The sequence below is a fragment of the Myotis myotis genome, unplaced genomic scaffold, assembly GCF_014108235.1.
Source record: "Myotis myotis isolate mMyoMyo1 unplaced genomic scaffold, mMyoMyo1.p scaffold_m19_p_7, whole genome shotgun sequence".
NCBI lineage: Eukaryota > Metazoa > Chordata > Mammalia > Chiroptera > Vespertilionidae > Myotis > Myotis myotis.
Genome location: NW_023416379.1, coordinates 21448671 through 21470403, shown reverse-complemented (window position 1 = coordinate 21470403; position 21733 = coordinate 21448671).

Here is a 21733-nt window from a genome sequence, read left to right as displayed (position 1 = left end):
CTAACTTCTTGTTGCTAGGAGTGAGACTAGGCTAAGGTGCCTTTTTTTTTTTTTTTTTTTTTTTTCTGAATAGCATGTCTCTGTGGTTTGCAAACATGGATATTAGTGGGCTTCTTGGCATTACTGTCAGGTTCCAGTGATGTTTGGGGTCCTATTTTAGGAGTTTGGGGCCATCCAGTTGAGCATTTATATCTTGTAGGAAGCATGTCTTGATGAGAAATCCATGTGCAGATACTGAAATTACATAACAACGAAAACCTAAATCCATATATGGAGCTTGACCATGTGAATGAAATTCTCTGTGCTATTTAGTTTCAAAGCCAGTAAAAAGGAAAGCTGATTTGAGATGAAATGAAAACTATACCGAATCCTTAGTGTAAATCTGAAGTCAAGTCAACCCTTAAAGTTGGAAAAACTGTCCCATCTTCCCAAATGACCATTATTTGTCTCTTGTGTATATATACCCAAAGCATTGCTTTTCTATAATCACAGAAGTAGCAGAACATGCATGAAATTCCATGTTACCTACATTTCCAGCCTCTATGAAATTGTATCTTGTAATGTTTAGGAATCTATGTGATTTCCACAATGCTGAGAAATAAAATGTGTCTTCTGAGAGAAAGAAATTTAGTCACACCATGCAATAGTCAATCGGATAAACACAAATGAATAGGTTCACATATTTATATATTAGGTAAATATAGTTATCCCAATTTTCTGTCCAAATATTTAGAATTGTTCCATTTTACATTCCATTCCATTACCGATTACTAATACTACCTTAGATATGTGTACTAGTTTAGTATTCAAAACAGTTTCACATCCATCCTCTACTTGTTTTATCTCTTTGTGTGTTTTTCTTTGCTTCTCATTCTGGGAGATTTTCCTTGAGGTGACTAGGTTTTCAAACAGAACTATTCTTTTATTCATCTTCTTTATGAATAATTTTATTTCCACAAAAATTAGGATTTTAAAATATTTTTATTCCTATAAGCATAGTTTTAAATTCCAAGAAACCTTTTGGTTCTCTGGCTTTTCTTTTTTTCACAACAGCCATTTTTTTATTTTTTTTTTATTGATACAATATTTTTTTGAAACTTGTTGAGGATGATTGTTTTAAATTTTCCTTTCATGAGAATGTTCTCTTCCCTAAGGTACTGGTTTTTCTCTTCTTTATTCTTGTTGGTTTTCTCCCCCAAATTGATGATTTGTAGTGGTTTGTGTACGAGTGGAAGAGAGTAGGGAAGAAGCAAGAAGATAAGGAAATGGCGTGCTGAATTCTCCATTGACTAGGTTTATTCTTCCCAGAATCTACATTGTGGTATTTGATGCCACAGCATGTTCTAGAAAGAAATCTGTGACTCACACTTATGGGTGCAGTCTAGAGTAAAGGTTAATTTTACTTCCTAAATCTGATTCAGCAATTCTAATTCTAGATATTTACACTAAGGGAATAATCAAGATTATATGTACAAAGGACTAGATACAAGAATATTCATCACAGTCAACAATGCAATAATAAATTATGCAATGTGGTCATTTGGTTTCTGGTTTTAAAAAGGCACTTAAAAAATTTTTGCCTAGAGGGGCTGTTTGTTGATCTCTTAGATCAGATTATAGAAAGTCCTTTTTATTCCTTAGTTTACTAAGAGTTTGTAGTATCATAAATATTTGTTGAATTTCAGCAATTTTTCTCTGAGATAATTATATAATGTCCTTTCCCTATCATTATAGTAAATTACATTTATAGTTTTTTCTTAGGTATTTAACAATGTTGAATTTGTTGATCATAATAGGATCATGGATTAAGATTCCCAAAGTATTTTTTATATAAAAAATTGCTTAGACTATTAGCATATATGCTCATGACCTCCAAATTTTCCTTCTCAAATTTGCTTGTTGGATGCAATAGGCAGAATAATGCCCCCACCCCAAAGTATGTCCATGTCCTACTGTTTGTAACCTGTGACCATTCTACATTACTTGGGAAAAGAAACTTTGCCAATGTGATTAACATTAAGAAGATTTAGATGGGAAGGTTGTCCTGAATTATCCAAGTGGACCCAATCTAATCATATCAGAGAACATTTAAAAGCTGAGAACATTTTTTTCACTCTGGATACCGCAGAGATGTAGAAAGAGGAAGCTGAAGATGAAGGAAGGGGGCCAATTGGACAGCCTCTAAAAATTAGTTCTTCCTTAAACCCAGAAAGGAACAAAACTCTGCCCACACCTTATTCCTACTCTGGTGAGATCTGTGTCAGACTTCTGACCTCTAGAGCTATAAGATAATAAATGTGTGTTGTTTGAAGCGACAAAGTTTATGGTAATTTGTCATAGCAGTAATAGAAAATTAACATATCTGGTTTGTTATTAAGATCATACTGGGCTTAGAAAATAAAATAGGATTCTTTTCCCTTTATTTCCATTTTATAGATGAAAAAGTTTAGTAAAATATTTTCTTTAAAATTATCTCAGCATGCTACTGACTTTATAAAGGTTTTTTTTTTCTTTTTTTTTTTTTAAATAAGGGTTCAATTTTAAATTTTTATAAGGAGAAGGAAAAGTTTTCTTAGACCCTCTTAGGATCTCTGGATAAATCTGAAAGTTAAACTGACAAAGACAGGTTAACTGGAGAAAAGCAAACAAATTTATTTAATATAATACTTACATGACACAAGAGCCTTAAAAGGAAATAAAGACTGGTAGAAACAGTTAAACCTGAGTATCTCTATGCTAAGTTTGGTGAGGAATAGACAGTCATGTAAAATATGACAGGTCAAGGAATAGGTAAGTGTAGTAAACTGGGAAAAATTTAGCAAGTCCTGTTTGTTAGGATTCTTCTTGGTGCCCCTTTGTCCTTGGAGATAAAAAATGCTCTTTTCCTCCAGGTATAAGGAAGGCACCAGCCATATGAGGGTTTTATGTCCTGCTTCAGGGGAGAAGTTCAAGGGCAAGGATTTTCCTTCTTTTGCTGTTTTCACAATCTCCTTTAGCTTAAAGTATTCAATATGAAAGATCTATATTTTGGAGTAATGTGTCTTGAACCCCATTATTTTTAATGTTGTAAAATTAATCTTATTATTATAAGATTATTTTTTGTTGTATTACCTTGTTTCCAGGAAATTCAAAATTTCCTCTCTCCAAATCTAAAAGTTCATAGTTTTGTCATATTATCTTTTAAAGCTCTGCTCTATCTTTAGTTATGTTCTCGTTTCCATTGCTAATACTATTTCTCTGGCTCTATCTTCTTTTATTAAAAAATATACTTTTATTGATTTCAGAGATGAAGGGAGATGGAGAGAGAGATAGAAACATCAATGACAGAAAATCATTGATCTGCTGCCTCCTGCATGCTCCACACTGGGGATTGAGCCTGCAATGTGGGCTTGTACCCTGACCGGGAATCCAACCATAAACCTCCTGGTTCATAGGTTGATGCCCAACCACTGAGTCATGCCAGCGAGGCTCCTTTTTATTTACGTAATTTTTTAAACAATTCACCAGTAATTTGACTATTTTGTACATAATGTTTTTCAATTTCTTTGCTTTTATGCAACGTTGGTCTTCCTTTGGGAGTAATTTTCTTTTTGTTGAAGAACATACCTTAGAAGTTAGTTTACTGAAACCTGACACCTTTGAGCTCAGTTTGGTTGACAAATTTTAGTCACTTGGGATCTCTGACTATGTGAGGCAGCCTCTGCCCTGAATGAACCCTTCGGGGTTTCAGACTCATGGCCTTTGGCATGGTTCCCAGGTACAACTTTTAGAAAACCAGCTAATACCTTGCTACTGGACCCTTGGCAAAGCTAAACACGTGACCCATGGAAGCCTTGTGACACTCTGGTCTGATATTCCTGCTTTTGGAGTGGATCATCTGGGACTCAATGATGAACAAGGTGGTAAAGGCCCAATAAGCCTCACTTACCAGGTGAACATGATATATTCAAGAGCACAGTCATACTGACCCCAGCAGCATCTCACCTTGACCTGAAAAACGGCAGCTGCCCTCTGGGGGAAATTTCATCTCCCACTCTGTTTCCTGAAGTAACGCCATTGGTTCAGTGGGGGCCCATAACTCAGAGGTTCTCATAAATGCTGGTCTGGTTCACTGATGGTGAACATCTATGTATAATATAAGTAGATCAACTTCCAGTAATTTAGAGTACAAGTGTATTGATATGTATGCATAAAGTCATATTTACTACTATAATGATGTTTATTTTGGAAAGCAAGTAACAAGGAACTATAGTACTAAAAATCTCTCATTTAGGGACTGGACAGAGAAATTAGTTGTTCCACACAGACCATAGAAATTATCCCAAAACATGACAAATAAATATAATGTTAACAATTTTTGTTGTTGTATAAAAGCATGTTTTGTTACCTTTTCCATGTAATGACTGGCTGCATATAACCTAACAAGTAACAGTGTGTTTGCTTAGCAAAGACCACTCTAAGGCAAGACCTTTAGTCTCCTCCCTCAAATCCCCAACTCTCCAGTCCCACAAAAATATAATATAAATTCTGGTTTCAAGATTTATTCTTATGTGAAATCAAGGAGCTGAACATGTAAAATTTACTATTTTCATGTAAAAAATGGCATATATAAAGATGTTTGCATGGGCTACCTGTGAAAGAAAACCAGAAGGCAATGGTAATAGGGTTACCTCAGAAGAGTGCAGGGGAACACTGAAAGTCTTTGGTGAAATAAATCTTATTTTCATTGCTGTATATACAGAATCATGCTCAGATTAAGAAGTATTATCTCTGGGTGGTGAATATCCAAAGGACTATTTATTTATTACTGTCAGTTACTCTTTTTGTATTATTTCTACAAGAACTTAATTGATTCCAAAGATGAAAATTTAAAAAAAAAAATTGAAAAGCATTATCCAGCAAAAATACAGGAGCAGAAAGGATATAACTGTATTTTGGCAGCTGAGAGAGCAACATAAATTGTAATCTCTGTTGCTGAAACAAAAAATACAATCCTGAATATAAACTTGGATGTTGACACTAGAATAGGGAGAAGGTGAAAATGACACCCAACTAGAAAGGCAAATGATTAGCAAAGAAATCTAGATGCAAAATTACCTATCAGAAAATATCTCAAAAACCAACCCAATAACGTCTTGTTTTTATCATTTATTTTGACGTCCTCTTAGATACAAGGATATGACCAAAGAAACAAACAGTATTGTAACAAGGAATTCTCAGTTCCATTCATTAGGTTTCAATAGAGATCTCTCTGGGGCTTTTGGCAGGGAGTCTTTTATTCCCACAGCACTTTGAAGGATTTCAGATGGAGAACGCTGCCTTTGCACGTCTTCCAGACAGTGGAGAATGTGTTTGGGAGTAGCAGCTTGAAGTTCATCTTCTGGGGCCTGTGAAAATATCTTCTGCCTTTGTACATTGATGAACTAAAAGAAAGAAAATACCCTCTGTCATTGCATTGGTACGTTATACCAGTACTTCTCTCATATTAATAGTAACCTAAACAAGCCAGTTTATAAAACCCCAAAGATATAAGGTAGGTCCTTCATCTTTTAGAACACAGCACCTCTAAAACAATTATTTTATTTCATCCTTGGCTTGTTTCCAATGGCAACAGAAAGAATGCACTGGGGTGTCATAATAGTCCTCCATTAAATCCCTAGTGTTTAAATTTTAATGCTATAATTCAAGAGCTGACAAAAGCCCATTGAGTGCGTCTATGGAGTGGAAAACAGGCGGGCCCATTTTCTCAGGGGTGATGCTATAGCAACATGGAATGAATTTGGGGTCAGGGAACAAGCAGTCTCCATGCTTTGTTTGTATTTCCTGGCTAAAAGTGGAATCCGACATTATAAATTTTATCCAACTAAGTAGTTATTTTGAGCCGCAGGAAGATAATTCCCTTTGTACCCCTGTTTACATTGAAAACAGAGAGAAGGTAACCAAACCAGAACTGGAAGAAAGACATGCCAACTAATATATTATGAAATGACTCTCGAAGTGACCACTTTAAAAACCCTATAGTCATTTGTCTATGACTTAGCACTTGGAAACCTAACATCTTTCATTTTCATATATTGTGAGACATATAAATAAAGTCTATAATTAAATACACCTTATTGGATAACCACCCTAACCATAGTATTTTACTTATTGGAAACTGACTCACCTATGCTTGACACTCAACCCTTCTACCCTGGACAAATGATGCTGTAGGACAAGGAGAAGTATTACAATTCTCAAAATGCCTCTTTAAAAGAAGGAGACAAAGAAGTCTGATCATGATCCTTGAATGTGACCCCCTTACAGTCATGTAAGACATGGCAAAGTAGGGTGTTATTGATTACATCTAGTTCTTTATAATGGTACTTTTGTTTTAGTGGGAGGATTATTTTTCTACAGAATAAACAAATACACCTGAATCACAATTGCCCATTGTGCAGCAAAAGGCAAAAACAAACAAAAAACCCTACCTAATTCCCAGAAGTTTGTGCTGCCAACTTTTCTTTCTGTAGGCATCTGTGTTTTCACTTTGGGTTTTAGTGCTAAACTTTAGCATAATTAAGTCAGCATCCAATAAGTAAAATACTACATTGGGGTAGTTATTCAATACAGTGTATTTTTTATAGACTTTATTTATATGGCTCACAATAAATGAAAATAAAAGATGTTAGGTTTCCAAGTCATAGATAAATGCATCTATAAACCATATAGCTCAATAAAACTCGAAGTCATTCCTTTTCCAGGTCCTCACTGTCTCATCTCAACAATTAAAAATTCTTGCCCCTCCCAACTTCTAGTACTCACCTCTTGTAATTCATCCTACATATAATTACAATATTAATCCTTTTCCTAAAATAATAACAATTTCTTCCCTAGTCAAACATCTTTGATGCATATAGAATCAAATTCATACTCCTACAGTTTAACTCTGCTATTAAAAGTGAGCCAAACTGTTTTAACTTGCTGTTTCGTTCATATATCTTGCTTATACTTTCCTCATAGTAAATGTCTTTAATGGACCCTACCTAGAAATGTCCCCATCATTAGTCTGTTCATCCTTCAAACTCAGCTTAAATGTCACTTTTTCCAGAAAGCCTTTCAGAATTACTCCATCTAGAAAATATTTCTTTTTTATTTCTTCTTTTTAAAAATTCCTAAGCTTAACATGTATAGTCATTGGGAACTTCATTTCTTTTAATAAACTGTCTATTGTCCCCAAAGACAGGGACTATATATTTAATTATTTTTCCTTCACTAATTTCACACTAGGAAAGAAATGCTGTTGTTTTTTAAAGAAGATATTCTCTAAGCTGCATTGCTTACCTGGTTTGCCTACTAGACACACCAAGTATGATATTACCTACAAAAGAAAGATATGGAATTTAAAATATTAATAAGTAATATATTATGATAAAGTGTAAGTACCTTAAATACAAGAATGGTTTAGCATAAACAGAAAAATAAAGGATAGATTGAGTTATTCTGCATGAATAAACTCCAATATCTGTTACTCATCCACTAAACATTGGCAAAGAGATTCTGCTCATCATAGTCACCAAGGGTTCCAGGCTGTTATAAGCTCCTTCTCTACACATGTTTACACAATCACTGAGTCAGGAAAAGGGAACCTGGTGAACTATACTGCACTGTCCAGAAGTAACATACATCTCTTCTGCTCATACAATGTAAGTCACAGCAAGCCACATGGCTAACTTGACTTCCAGGGAACAGAGAAATGTGATCTTACATGCATTCAGAAATAGATACTTTGAAATGTTTGGAGAATAGCACTAGTGACTATTGTACCATATTTTTCCATGAGTTGGAGAAAAACAAAAGCAATACATTTTAAAATTTACTTAAAATTAGCAAAATACTTGAAATCTAGAAGCTCCCTAAGGTTTACTGACTGATAGTATCTTTCAATAACCTTAGCAAGTAGCTTCTCTCTGATGAAATTTTAGATATTTTCCTTTAAGATTAGATTAAAGACAAACATACTTATTATTTCGATTAATAAGTACAAACTGCTAGTCCTGGCAAACACAATAAGACATAAAAAAAGAAAATGAGGTTTAAGGTTTGGGAGAGAAGAGAAAAAAATACTTCCATTTCTAAAGGTATGATATCAATTGATGATACTGTTTACCTTTTGATTTTTTTTTGGATTTACTTGTTCTGGGGATATAATATACAGCAATGGTGACTATAGTTAACAATACAATATTGTGTACTTGAAAGTTGCTAAGAGAGTCGATCTTAAAAATTCTCATCATACACACACAAAAATTGTAACCATGCATGGTGATGAATATTAACTAGACTTATTGTGGTGATCATTTTGCAATATATACATATAATCTAGTTATTATGTTTTACACTCAATACTAATATAATGCTATATGTCAATTATGTCTTAATAAAAAAAGTAACTTCCCTCAAGGAAATGCTTGAAACCCAGATGGTTTCACTGGTAACTTTTATCAAGAATTTAAAGAAGAAAATATACCAATTATACTTACTCTCTTTAGGTTTGTTTTCAATAGGAATGCGAATTTAAGGGAATATTATGAGTTTTTTTGTTGAATGGAGATATTTAGATCTTAGTTCTGGCCAATAAAGTATTTGATTATAATTTCAATTAGGCTATAGAATTTTTTACTTTATTCATTTGTTGTTCAGTTGGCATTTGAATCTACCTTTCACTTCAGCCAGTTTCTCTCCTGCTATAGGCTGATGTACAAGAATAGAAATGAAAAACATAAGAACCTAGCACTGCTACTGGACAAACAAATCAAAGCTAGAGTCTTCTTAAAGACTAGAGGCCCGGTGCATGAAATTCATGAAGGTGTCCCTCAGCCTGGCCTGCACCCTCTCCAAACAGGGACATCCCTCTCACAATCCGGGACCACTGGCTCCTAACCGCTAGCTTGCCTGCCTGCCTGACCGCCCCTAACCGCCTCCTCCTGCAGCCTGATCTCCCCCAACTGCCTGCCAGCCTGATCACCCCAACTACCCTCTCCTGCTAGCCTGATCGCCCCCTAACTGCTTGCTCCCTCTCGCCAGCCTGCTCTCACCCCTAACTGCTTGCTCCCCTGCCGGCCCTATTGCCCCTAACCGCCTCTGCCTCAGCCCCCACCACCATGGCTTTGTCTGGAAGGAAGTTGGACATGTGGAAGATGTCCAGTTGACCCAGTCTAATTACCATCTTACCCTTTTATTAGTATAGATGATTAAATCAACATCACTATAAACAACGTCAGTGTGTTTTATAGAAGAAAGAAAAGGAGCATTGGTATATTTGATACTAGATCAAGGTGAGTTTTGCATTTCAAAAGCAAATGCTTCAGGCCAAATATTTGGTGAGCTAAAACTAATTGTAATTCCTTTCAATCTTTTTATCACAGGATACTTGTTGCAGGTTAAAAAAAAAAAAAAGGAGCATCTTTTATGTACTTTTCTTACTGGTTCCATCAATTGCTATTCTGGCTTTTAGCAGAAAATTTTCCCAAACATGGAAGAGAATAGGCAAAAGTGAGGAGAATAATGAATAGTGTGTATCTGTGAACAGATACTTGGAAGATAAGCTTTCAAGGAAGGAGGAAAGTTCTGGTAGGCTTAAGCAGCATACTTGGACTAAATCTTCAAGTGCATGGACTGCAGTTTATGTTGCAGTCAAGTTTCCCCAGAAAGTTGACTCCAATTTGGAATTTATATGCAGAAAGTTTTGAGGGAATTGCTGTCAGGATCAACACAGTGTCACCCCAATCCTATATAATAAAAAGGTAATATGCAAACTGACCCTAAGGGCGGAACAACCAAGAACAACGGATCGCTATGACATGCACTGACCACCAAGGGGCAGATGGTCAATGCAGGAGCTGCCCCCTGGTGGTCAGTGCACTTCCACAGGAAGAGTGCAGTGGAGCCAGAAGCCGGCTCATGGCTGGCCAGCACAGCAGCAGTGGCAGGAGCCTCTCCTGCCTCCCCAGCAGTGCTGAAGATGTCCATATCTAACTAATGGCTGTTAGTCAGACATCCCCTGAGGGCTCCTGGGTTGCCAGAGGGATGTCTGACTGCCAGCTTAGGCCCACTCCCTGGCCTAAATGATCCTATGGATCATTTTACTTTCATCTCTTGGTTCCTTGCACCATGTATCCTAATTAATGGGCAAAGTGCCATGTTATGGTTATTAATTTGAGTATATGTTGCTTCCTGGAAGATAATTTCTTATCCTTGAATGGTATTCTTTTCAAATTGTGCCTTATCTGTGTCATCTATAAGCTATTTTATTGCTTTTCAATGCCAGCTGCTTTTGGATGCTGTGGTACTTGACAGGACTAGTGGGTCTCATGATCATGGACCCACTGCTGTATCTCCTTTGCTGTAAAGTGAGTCTCTTAGTCCAGGGTTTCTGAACAGTGGCATATTGACATTTTGGACAAGCTATGTTTGTATGGGAAGCTGCCTAGTATACTGCAGAATGTTTAACAGCAGCCCTGGCTTCTAGCCACTAGATGTCAGTAGCAACCTCCCAGTTGTGACAACCAAATTTATCTACAGAGGTTGCCAAATGTCCCTGGGAGGGTGGGTGGGTAGTGTGGGGAGGAATTGCCCCTGGTTGAGAAAAACACCCTTAGTCTGATGCAATGTTATATGGGATCCCGTGTGGGTGGATTCAACTTTCTGTAATCCCATGGATAATGGTGCTGTCTGAGGTTCTTCAGACAATTTGGCAAATTCATACCTAGAATAGATATAGGCTCAAAAACTGTTAATTCCAAATGTATTTATTGCTGCTTCTTCTGGGATGGAAGGGGTCCAATGTATTCAACTTGCCACCAGGTGGCTGGTTGGCCTTTTGAAGGGATAGTGCTATATCTGAGGATGAGTGTTGGTCTCGCTTGTTGACTATTGGTCATTCAGCAGTGGCACAAATTATAGTAGCCTTAGTAACCATGAGCTCATGTGATTGGGTCCATGCATAACCTCTGTCCCTGAAACTATGTTACTCTGTTCATTGTTCCCAGTGTTCAAGCCCTCGGGTCTCTGATGACAGAGAGCTAGCGGATGCACTGGCTGATATGTTGTCCATGATTATTTGGTTGTTTAATGCCTGTTCCAGAGTAGAAGCTGTCTGGTCGGTGTTAATATGCCATAAAGAGATCTTCACACTTTGTGCCGACTCCCGTAAGTCCATCCACATAGCAAGACCTTCTTTCCCTGACTTTCCCACCTTTCACCTTCCTAGCTATTTGTTCCCCATGAATTTGCATATATTTAAACCTTGGGCCATTCTCTTTCCATCAAAAGATAATGGTCATATCTGCTAAATATGCCACATGAAGACCAACGGGGCCAGAGAGCCTTACAGAATAAAAAAGGACTATATTGTCATGCATACTACCTCACTTTACTACCATTTAAACTCTGTGATGTAAATTAGACAGGTATTTTAATTTCCACTTACAAAATAAGGGCTTAGACACATTATTTGGAGAGGTTTCACAGTTCATTCATGGCAGAAACAGTATGAAAACACTCCCCGATTCTCTCATATGTTTATTGAAAAGAGCAGGCTCTCTTCCCTCACCTTGTGAGCAGCCCATTGAAGTACATAGCAAGCAAAACTGTTCCATCTTTGTAGTTAAAATGCCTGAGAGAATTTTAAAGTGGGTGATTGGGTTTTGCTGTTCTATAACTTAATTTAAAAAGAGGAATGAAAAAGACAATAAAAAATAAATAAATAAATAAAAAATAAAAAGAGGAATGAAAGAACTTGTGCAGAGAATGGGATGCAAGCCTTTAATGGCATATTTGTGGAAAATATTGCAGAGGGAATTACCACTGAGTTACTTACTGAAATCAAATAAATTTCTTTAAATAAAAAATTAAAAAAAGATAATAGTTGTGCCACCCGGAGCTCTGCTTATTGGGAAGATTTCCCCCACCACAGTGTTTCAAGGTCACCATGAGGAGCAGCAGTAGTGAAGTCCCAATCTGATTCAGCTTGCACAGACGTACTGAGCTGAAGGTTTATAAACCAGCTTCGCTCTTTTCCTCCTCTGACAGCTGCTATGAGGCATGCCTTATACAGCACAGGTAGATGCTGATGAGAGGTCTTGCTTGGTACAATGGTGGTGGATGAAATGGAAGGTCGGGCCTCCCAATTGTGGGCCTTCTGATGTTGCTTATGCCTAATCCTGGATGCACCATGTTCATTTTAAGACTTGGTGAGTCTGATAAAGTGTATAATTTGACCTCTTTGACTCTTATTTCTTCATCTCTAAAGTGAGAGGTCGAATGAAATAAACTATACCTTCTCTTCCAATTCTAGAATTTTATGAGAGGAAGCATAATTTTGTATTTTGAATGATGATAGATGTTGGCAGCTACAATACTTTTGTTTTATGACCATGGGTCCATTACATGGTCTTACCTATGAAAACCACAAATGCCCCCTTTTTAATGACCATCCTGACCAATTAAATCATCATCACTATGAGAAAACCAATGTTTCCAAAGCCAATAAAAATCGTCTGTGCCCACAATGGCAATATATTTTCAAGTATTCACCACTGAGTTTCTTGTACCAACTTGTACAATCATCTATACACTGATTTTATAGTAAATGCTATATTTAGAATTATAGAATATAAGATTTCTGTTAGAGAAACCTTAAAAATGAACTACCTGAGCCCACAAGCCACATATAACCTAATTTGTCAGAGGAAAACTCAGGTACATTGGCCCTACTTGGGACCCTTGTGGTCTTGAACACTTTGGTGCACTTTAGTCAAGTCTGCAAGAAAGGAGAAGATTCAAGAATGGATTCACTAACCAATTAGTGAGAGCCAATTGGCTAAGTCAGAGATATTCTGAGATAGGGGACTGTGGGGCATGAGGATTGCTGCTTAATTTATTTGTAATAGGAAAATTATTTTAATGTTAACTAAATGCACTAATATTTGTATTAGTCAGGGTTCTCTGGAGAAACAGAACCAATAGGATGTGCATGTGCATGAGTGTGTGTGTATGTGTGTATAAAGATATTTATTTTTATTTTAAGGAATTGGCTCACATGATTATGGAGGCTGTGAAATCAAAAATCAGTACTTGAAGGGAAAGACTTATTTTTCATGCATATATCTAATTGACTCTGACTTAAGAAACAACAAAATAAAAAGACTGAACAACTTTTTTGTATTCTCAGCCTTCATTCCAATTTATCTGGAATAGCACCCCAGTTTGAAGATGGATGCTTCCTAATGGATCAAGTTGTGAGTTCATTACCCAAGCTAGGTCAATCAGTTACATGCAATACTGATGTTAAAAACTTTAGTTAGATCCAATATAGCAACAATATTTTTCCACCTCAAACTTCACTCATTAGCCTCATGATACAAAAATATAAGCTCTATAATCATCCTGAAAAAACAACAACAACCCCTTATGAACCTATAAGTGATGCCCATGGCCTTTCAGACTATCCATGGGTATTCACCTGAAGATGTCCAGGTTTCCATATGGCAACTATGATCACAATTCCATATAGGTTCCAGTATCCATAAGGATGTTTATTGCTTAAAAATTACTTTCTTCTTGAAAAATTCAACCACAGTGGTCAAGACAAATGTCCTCTTAAAACAGTGAAGGCAATTGGTCTGCCTGAAATGGCACAGGCTGGAATTCCACAGACAAACCACTGTCAGAACTCTCCACTGGATAATCTAAACAGCTAGGTTGTTCATGAGACTTGTGTATAATTTGCACTATGTTACAGGGGAAAGTTTGTGGTCTCCTGCAGACTATTTTATAACATTTTTCAAAAAACTTCTAAGAAATCATATCCACAGAAGGTATTACTTGAAGGTACCAGAAGGCTTAGGCCTTTGATTAGAGGGGAAAATATTTCTGTTGAAGGAGAGTAAGGAACAGAAAACTATGCAACTTTTAATGGATTAAAGGCACATTCCTACAGTTCATATTGAAAACTGGATTACAGTAGTTGAAAATCAGAACCAGTGTGTACATTAGACTTAAAAATTCTAGAAATGTTCATGGTTTTGTTTTAGTACTAAGTTGACTGAATGTAGTGGTATACAGAGTTGGGCTGAGACAAAATAAACTCAGTTATCTGATAACTAACTTCACATGAGGTATTTGCTATGATGAATTAATGCCCACCACAGTCTGAGGATTTAAAGCAATATTCAGCAGATATTGTGCCTTTGCATGAGAGAACTTAACACATAGGAACCCAGAAAAGCAATGGTTCCTAACTCACATTTGCTTTCATTGTTCTGCCAGTACCACAAATTGGTGCTTATCCTCCACGTCAACCTGACTCCTGCCAGATCCAGCCATTTCTGAGTTAACAAGGCATATGTCTCCAACTGCAATCTCACTTCAAAGAGAAATTTGTGACTTGTGACATCTGTAAATACAAATATATTTCTAAATAGCTATCCAGTTTCCTATATAAGGGAAAGAGAGAAAAAAACATGTTCTATGAATCACCAGAATATCATATGAAATGAGATATAGTCTCCAGATAATAGTATTTTTTGGACCATAAAGATTCTGGTACAAAGTTCCCATTACTAAGAAGTAAAGAACATATTTAGAACTCAGGTCCCGGAAACTTGTTCTACTTTAATATATTATCCCTTTAAATCTAAATATTTAAATCAATGATAGGTAAATAAAATCACAAAAATACCCATACTCATTAAGTTTAGAAAAGTGGCAAAATCTTTTTTTAATCCCATAGTCTCTAAACAAAATATATAATGACTATGAACAGTTTGATGGTGTGTTTTACCTGATTTATTTTTCTACTTTAGCTTTAAAATAAATAATAGTTATACTAATATGGCATCATATAATTTTAACTACTACTTTTCCATTTAATTTTACAATAAACACATACCATAGTTTCAAACTTTTGTAAATATGCCTGGGTGATGTTTCATAGATTTGGATGTTCCATAGTTGAGAAAATGGTTTCTATTTTTGGTCTAATTTTGGAGTGAAATCCTCCAGACTTAAATGTTTTGCACTGATGCCTGAAAACAAAATCATTTTGACTTGCGTCTCTGTAGCTTTAGGAGTGCAGTGCTCATTCTAGTTAAACTCAATCTTCCTCAAGAAGAATCTTGAGAAGAAAACCTCAATGGCAAAGTGTGAACAAGCAAAAGAATTGCCAATAATGGGAAAGAGCTATTCCTATGATGTTTCAATTATCAGAGCCAAGGAATAAGTCCTGGATATTTTAGGATTGGTTTGTCCAGATATCAAATTTGAGGAAGTTTTCAGGTTCACATTCTTTCCTGGATTAGCCTGTCTTTGACTCTTTATCCTTATATAGAAATGGCTGGACTGGTCACATTTTAAAAAGAAATGGAGAAAAGATTTTCCAGACCAAATCAAATTTTATGTTTCTGTTTCTCCCAAATTATTTTCAGATGCAAGAAAAAGCAAACCACTCAGAAAACTGCACACTGCAATGAAGTTGGAATGCAAGTCTTCATCTGAAGGGAGGGAACAAATTTTGGATTATTCAACCACAAAATATGTGAACCACAAACAAGTGTAAATAACAGGTAGACACAACACACACACACACATACACATACACACACACACACAGGTCTGCCCTTTTCCCAGGAATTTTCATTAATGTAGTTTTTTTTTAAAAAAGCTTATTAACAGCCCAGTAAAAGTATATAAAAATTTCATGTCTCTTTCTATGTTTAAATGTTTGGCTTTGCAAATATTGTGAATATTCTAAATAAAATAAAAAAGACCTTAAAATATAAAAAATAAAATCGTGAATGCAAGTTTTTAATGATCAGGCCATACATAGCCAATTAAAGTTGAAAATAAATTACTGTGCCTCAATTCTTCTTCTAGGACCCAGTCCCAATATCTTTCCCTAAAATACAGGAGTTTCTAGCATGAATTGTCTTTTTCCCCTCTGTTATATACGATCATTTGTGTAGAGGACAGAAAATATTCCAAATAAAGGGATAAAGACACCTGTTGAGTTGTTTTTCTCTTGGATGCAAACAATTAACTGAAAGCTAGGCAATTGAAGCATAATTATAGTCTTTCTGCCATCTGCCATGGAATATTAAAGATATCTAGTTATCTAAAAATTGTAGATTTTAGTAATATTTTTTATTTTCTTAGATAATTAACATTTGCACTGGTTTATGCAATCTCTTTTAGATACCTTTATAGTAAAATCAGAAACTTAGTATGCCTTCCAAATCCCTTGGGGGAACTATTAATGTCATATTTCTTGAATGGTCTATAGTTGTCAAAGGCCTTATACTAAAAGATTAAATGATCAGCTCCATTCATTTCTTCTTTATTCCTTCACTGCCTTATACCATCAAATACTGGGTGAGGTTTTAGGGATTTCTACATGCATAACATAGCATACATCTATGAAGAGCTTCCATTTGTCTTGAAGTAAGGAGATAATTTAAAGATGAATTAGCACTTTATTTTCAAAAATATGTTGGGATATTGTCCAGCAAACCTCTTCCATAAAATAATACCCTACAAATATTGAATACATTTTTATAAGATAATATATTTTTGTATTACTTGTCTGAATGGATAAGAAAGTAAAAAAAAAAAAAAAGAAAAGAAAAGAAAGAAATCTTCATGGACAGATGGCAAAAGGTGTGAATACAGAGAAGTAGGCAAGTTTCAAAGTCATTGTTTTCCCTGAGGGCACATGTCAGACCTGTGGGCCACAACTACATGGAAAGGAGCAGAGAAAAAGCTTAGAATCTGTTTAAGGGGAGATATAAGAGCAAAGAAACACTATTAAATCAAAAGCCTCCAAAAGATGATATCTCAGTAGATGAACTAGGAAAGAATAGTCTCACAAGGAGATTTAGGCCACATAAGCTTATTGATGAGAGCCACCAAAATATCAAACTAAAAATATTCCAGGTTTTGGAAAAGCACACACAGGCCATGCAATGAAAATCAGCCACATTTTCAAGAAAAGCAAGAAGATATCAAGATTATGAAGGTGGACAAGAGATTTTTCAAAAATTGTTAGGTAGATTTGAAATAAAATACAAGTGATGAATCTGGAAATAAAGGAATCATTCAGAATATAGTAGAGAGAGAAAGAGACCAAACATTAAAACATAGCTAGGCAAAACAGAAGATAGAGAAGGTAACTGAAGAAACAAGAAAAAGAGAGAGAGAACAAGGAAATATTTAAAAATTAATAATTAAGGGTTTTCTTGCCAATCGAAGCTTCAGTAAGTAAGTAGCAGCAGATATCAAGCAGAGTTTTTTTAAAAAAGCCCACCCAGACCACCGCAATGAAACATCCTAACATCAAAGGCAAAAAGATCTTAAAAGAGAGACAAGATAAAATAATTTCAAATAAAAATTAAACTGATTAAACTGAAGCAGACTTCTCAATAACAACAGTGGAAGCCAGAATAATATTTTTAAAGCTCTGAAAGAAAATAAATGTCAAGCTAGAATTTTATTCTTAGTAAAACTATCTTTTGAGAAGAAGCATTTTTCCATATTATTCTTTTTTAAAAATGTAGATAGCCTCTCATGATAGGAATCTTGCTTAATCATTAAATCACCTTCTACTTAGATATTATGATTATACAGCAAATATTTACTTTCCCCCACTTCTACTGCAATGACTTTTTAACTCTAATGATGTTGAGCTTGATATGGAACTTATGGAACAGAGATTATTTTTTTTGTAGGCAAACAAAAAAAAATACTTTACTAGACAATGACAGACTACCGACTCCATCATTACATATGTAAAAAATCCATATTACAGTAACAAGTTATTTTTAAAAACATAGACCACAAGTGAAATGAAGATGACACCATTCTTAGTAACTTTTTAGTCACAAATATCACATAATGTTTAAAAATCCATATAGAAAATACAAATCTAATTGGGAAATTCACACAACTGCCAATATCTTGTGCCAGTAACATCCTGACATCAAAGACAAAGATATCTTTACCAGGATCCTCGGCAGAGAAAAGGAAGAGAGATACCTGGTTTATGTCATCACTGCAGCCATACCCTGGACCAGTAGATTATCTCACTGTTGACTCAGAGGGATAAGGTATCTGCATGAATCTTCCCCATCTCTACTTTTTTTCCTTCAGGCATCCTGCCTCAGGTTCTCTATGTATGCCATACTATAATAATCACTGAACAATTTTTTAAAGTTTTTCAGTTCTCAGGTACACTAAAAGAAAAATATTCTTTAAATCAGGTGTGCACTTTCTATGTTTTTAAGATGTTTTTTAAAAGATTCTAGTTAAACCAATTTAAAGAAAATGTGTCATTTAACAACCAGTATGTTTATGCAAACAGAGATGTTGATTGTGCTTGCCCAAATTAGTTTGGCTCTAACGCTTTGAAGACTCACCATAGGTAGCTGCTGTCCTTTCAGCTTGGGCCCCCAAATAAGCACACTTGGAACAAATTTGAACCCAAACTGGATTTTGGAGCCAAATCCCACCAAGTCTCAATCAAGCGTAGTCTAAATCAGCCAATCTCACTTGACCTGCAGACTCCTGGGTGTTAGAATAAATGTTTGCTGTTGCAAATCACTTGTTTATAGGTGGTTTTTTAACTTGTATTCTTGTGACAACAGCTGATAAATACAACTGGAATTGGACATTGAGGTTGTTTTCCAGTTTTGCCATTACAAAGAGTGCTTTATTGAATGTGTCACTACATTTTTTAAAAAGTATCATTATTCCCTTTTTACAGAGGAAGAATCTGAGGTTTGGGTTAAGTATATCGTCCAATGCCACACAGCTATTAAGTGGCAAAATCATAGTTTGAATCTGGGCTGTCTGATGCCAAAGTCCATGTTCTTCATAAGATGCTACATTGCCTGTCACTGAAATACGTTTACTCTTTTGGGTAAATATATATTAAAATAATTCTGGTATTGTATACTAGCATAGAATAGCTTTGACTGGCAATATAAGTATTTAACTGCTTTTGTCTCAGTTTTATTTAAAATCAAATACTGCACTGAATTCTTGTTAGATGAAACACTAACCTCTATATCTATCATTTAAAGAAACCTTAGCTTGGTGTGATGTTTTTCATTAAAACAGGCATTAAATCAGACCATAATTCATAATGGAAATTGCAGGTTCAATATGAGAATGAGCACCCTGCTAGAACTTTCATTTGTAAGTTCCTTTCTTTAAGGGGGTATCTTTTTCTTAACAGCATTGTAAGTTTAGTCATACTTTCAGACACACACATAGTGAGTTAATACTTGAAAGAGTGTGCAGTACTTTAATATCTGTTATTAGGAGTCAGTATGTAATGTTCACATTATTCACGTGGGACAGTGTCCTAAGGGAGAAATATATATCTTGTGAACAGTCAGACATACAAATTAGTAACTGCCAAAAGAACCTCATGTTCTGCTTATGTTTGATAAGTTAAATGTGTTTGATGTTGAAATGGTTCTGCTATGTAAAATTTCCCAGGGCTGTGAGAGCAGAGGAGAAAGCTGACAATTCTATCATTACATTATGAGTTTATTAAGGGAGTTTATATATGAATGTGTGTCCCAGAGAGCAACAAGATGATATAGGTATCCTCCATGCAACAGGGCAGTTGCTAAGGGGTTATATAGGAGAGTGCAGGATGGGTACGGGTATAACCATCCCAGATAAGGAGAACTGCCTATCATGCTTGCCCAACTACTATGCTTGCCAGGGGTGGAACCAGCACAAACCAGCATGCAATGGGGCATAAGGAGGGGGAGGGGTGGGACAGAGTCTCTGAGGGGATCTAGGGCAAGCAGTCTCTGTTCTGCCCCAGGTCTAGTTGGAAGGTCTGGCAGTGCTCAGGCAGTAGTCACATCAGGGAATAGTCTCTCCTCCACAGATTCACTTAGATATGTCATTAATCAAGAGAATACCATTCATTTCTTTTATGTTCAGCACAACTTGACATCATGTAGCTCAAAAGTGAAATGAATTTTTTTTCATTTTTTTTTTATTATTAGTTAAGGTATTACAAATGTATCCTCATCCCCCCCCATTAACCCCCAACCCCCCCCCCCCCCAGCCCCGCACACTCATGCTCCCATCCCCCTGTTGTCCATGCCCATTGGTTTGGCTTATATACATGAAAAGTGAAATGAATTTAGTTAGAATAATTTTAGCAGGCCATAAAGCACTATCCTTACAAGCCCTCCATACAGAAGGTACCAAACTGTTTTATTTTGAGGTTTAGGGATATTATTGCAAAAGGGAGGCATTATGGAACTGCAGATCAATTTGCAAATACAACCATTTCTGTACATAGCCCTTACATTACCTGACTCTACATATACTAGTATGCATATACTATTTTGGTTAGTTGTGTTCTTTCTCAAAAGAGAGGCCAACTTAACTAAGTGAAATATGCAGATCAGCTTAGTCTTTCACAGGCAAAGATGCCTGCAATAAAAGCTAACAAATCACTTTAAAATTTTAACTTATATTTAAATGCACACCCCATATCTCCAAGTATCTACACAAATGATAATGACACACGATGGAATGGAATGCAAAAAAGAGAGGTGAAAACAAAGTCCTGAAAACTAGCAGAGGATGTAGTCATTGTCAAGTTCATTCTTTCAGAGAAACTTAACCATGTCTTTTTCAGTAGTGTTAAAGAAGTACAGAGAGGCAGTGATATTGGGCTGGGGCAGTAGTGGAAATCCAAAATAAAAGCATGATGGAAGGAAGTAAACCCGTTTATATAACATCCAGAATCCTGAGAATTAATACAGAGAAGCTAGGTTGGGTGTCCATATAGATGATTTTACATATATATATGATTATATGTAGATGTGTATGTGTATCTATATCTATATCTTTAGCTATACTGAGCTGAAAGTGTATCTTTCCATATAATTATGCTTAAAGTATAATTATGAAGGCATATGCATGCTGGCTTACGAATTTTCTGAATTTATTTCTTTTACTCCAGAGCAAGGTTATACTTTTGCCTCATGAATGCCAATGTTATGACAGGGCATTAATTGGAACCAATGAAATGGGACATCAGTATTTTCTCCTACAGGCTCCTCACACATTCTCCATTAAAGAGTTCAGTTCAGCCCTAGGCTCAGTGGATAGAGGTCAGCCTATGAAGGGTCCTGGGTTCGATTCTGGTCAAGGACATGTACCTTGGTTGCAGGCGCTTCCCCTGCTTGGGCCCTGGTCAGGGCGCATGCAGGAGGCAACCAATTGATGTGTTTCTCTCACATCAATATTTCTCTGTCTTTCCCTCTCTCTTCCACTCTTTCTAAAAGTCAATGGAAAAATATCCTCAGGTGAGGATTTAAAAAAAAGAAAAGAGTTCAATTCAAGAGTATCTCCTGTCATAGTAACCTTATTTGCTCTACTGTATTAGGGACACTGGGACCAGACGTCTCCTACTCCACCCGAGAAAGCTCAGGCTGGAGGCCGGAGACCTGGGTCATGACCAACTATTTCCCAGGCCCTATGAACTGCTTAAAAACCATAGTTTACTCACTGAGCATCCAAGCCCATGAATGTCTGTGACACTTCCCTTCACCCCAGGGATTTTAAGATTTTTTAGTCCACAAATTGTCCATAAAGTGATGTCATAATAAAAGCACTGGTGAAGCACTGTCAGCTGATGCTCACCAAGGCAGAAAAAAATCAC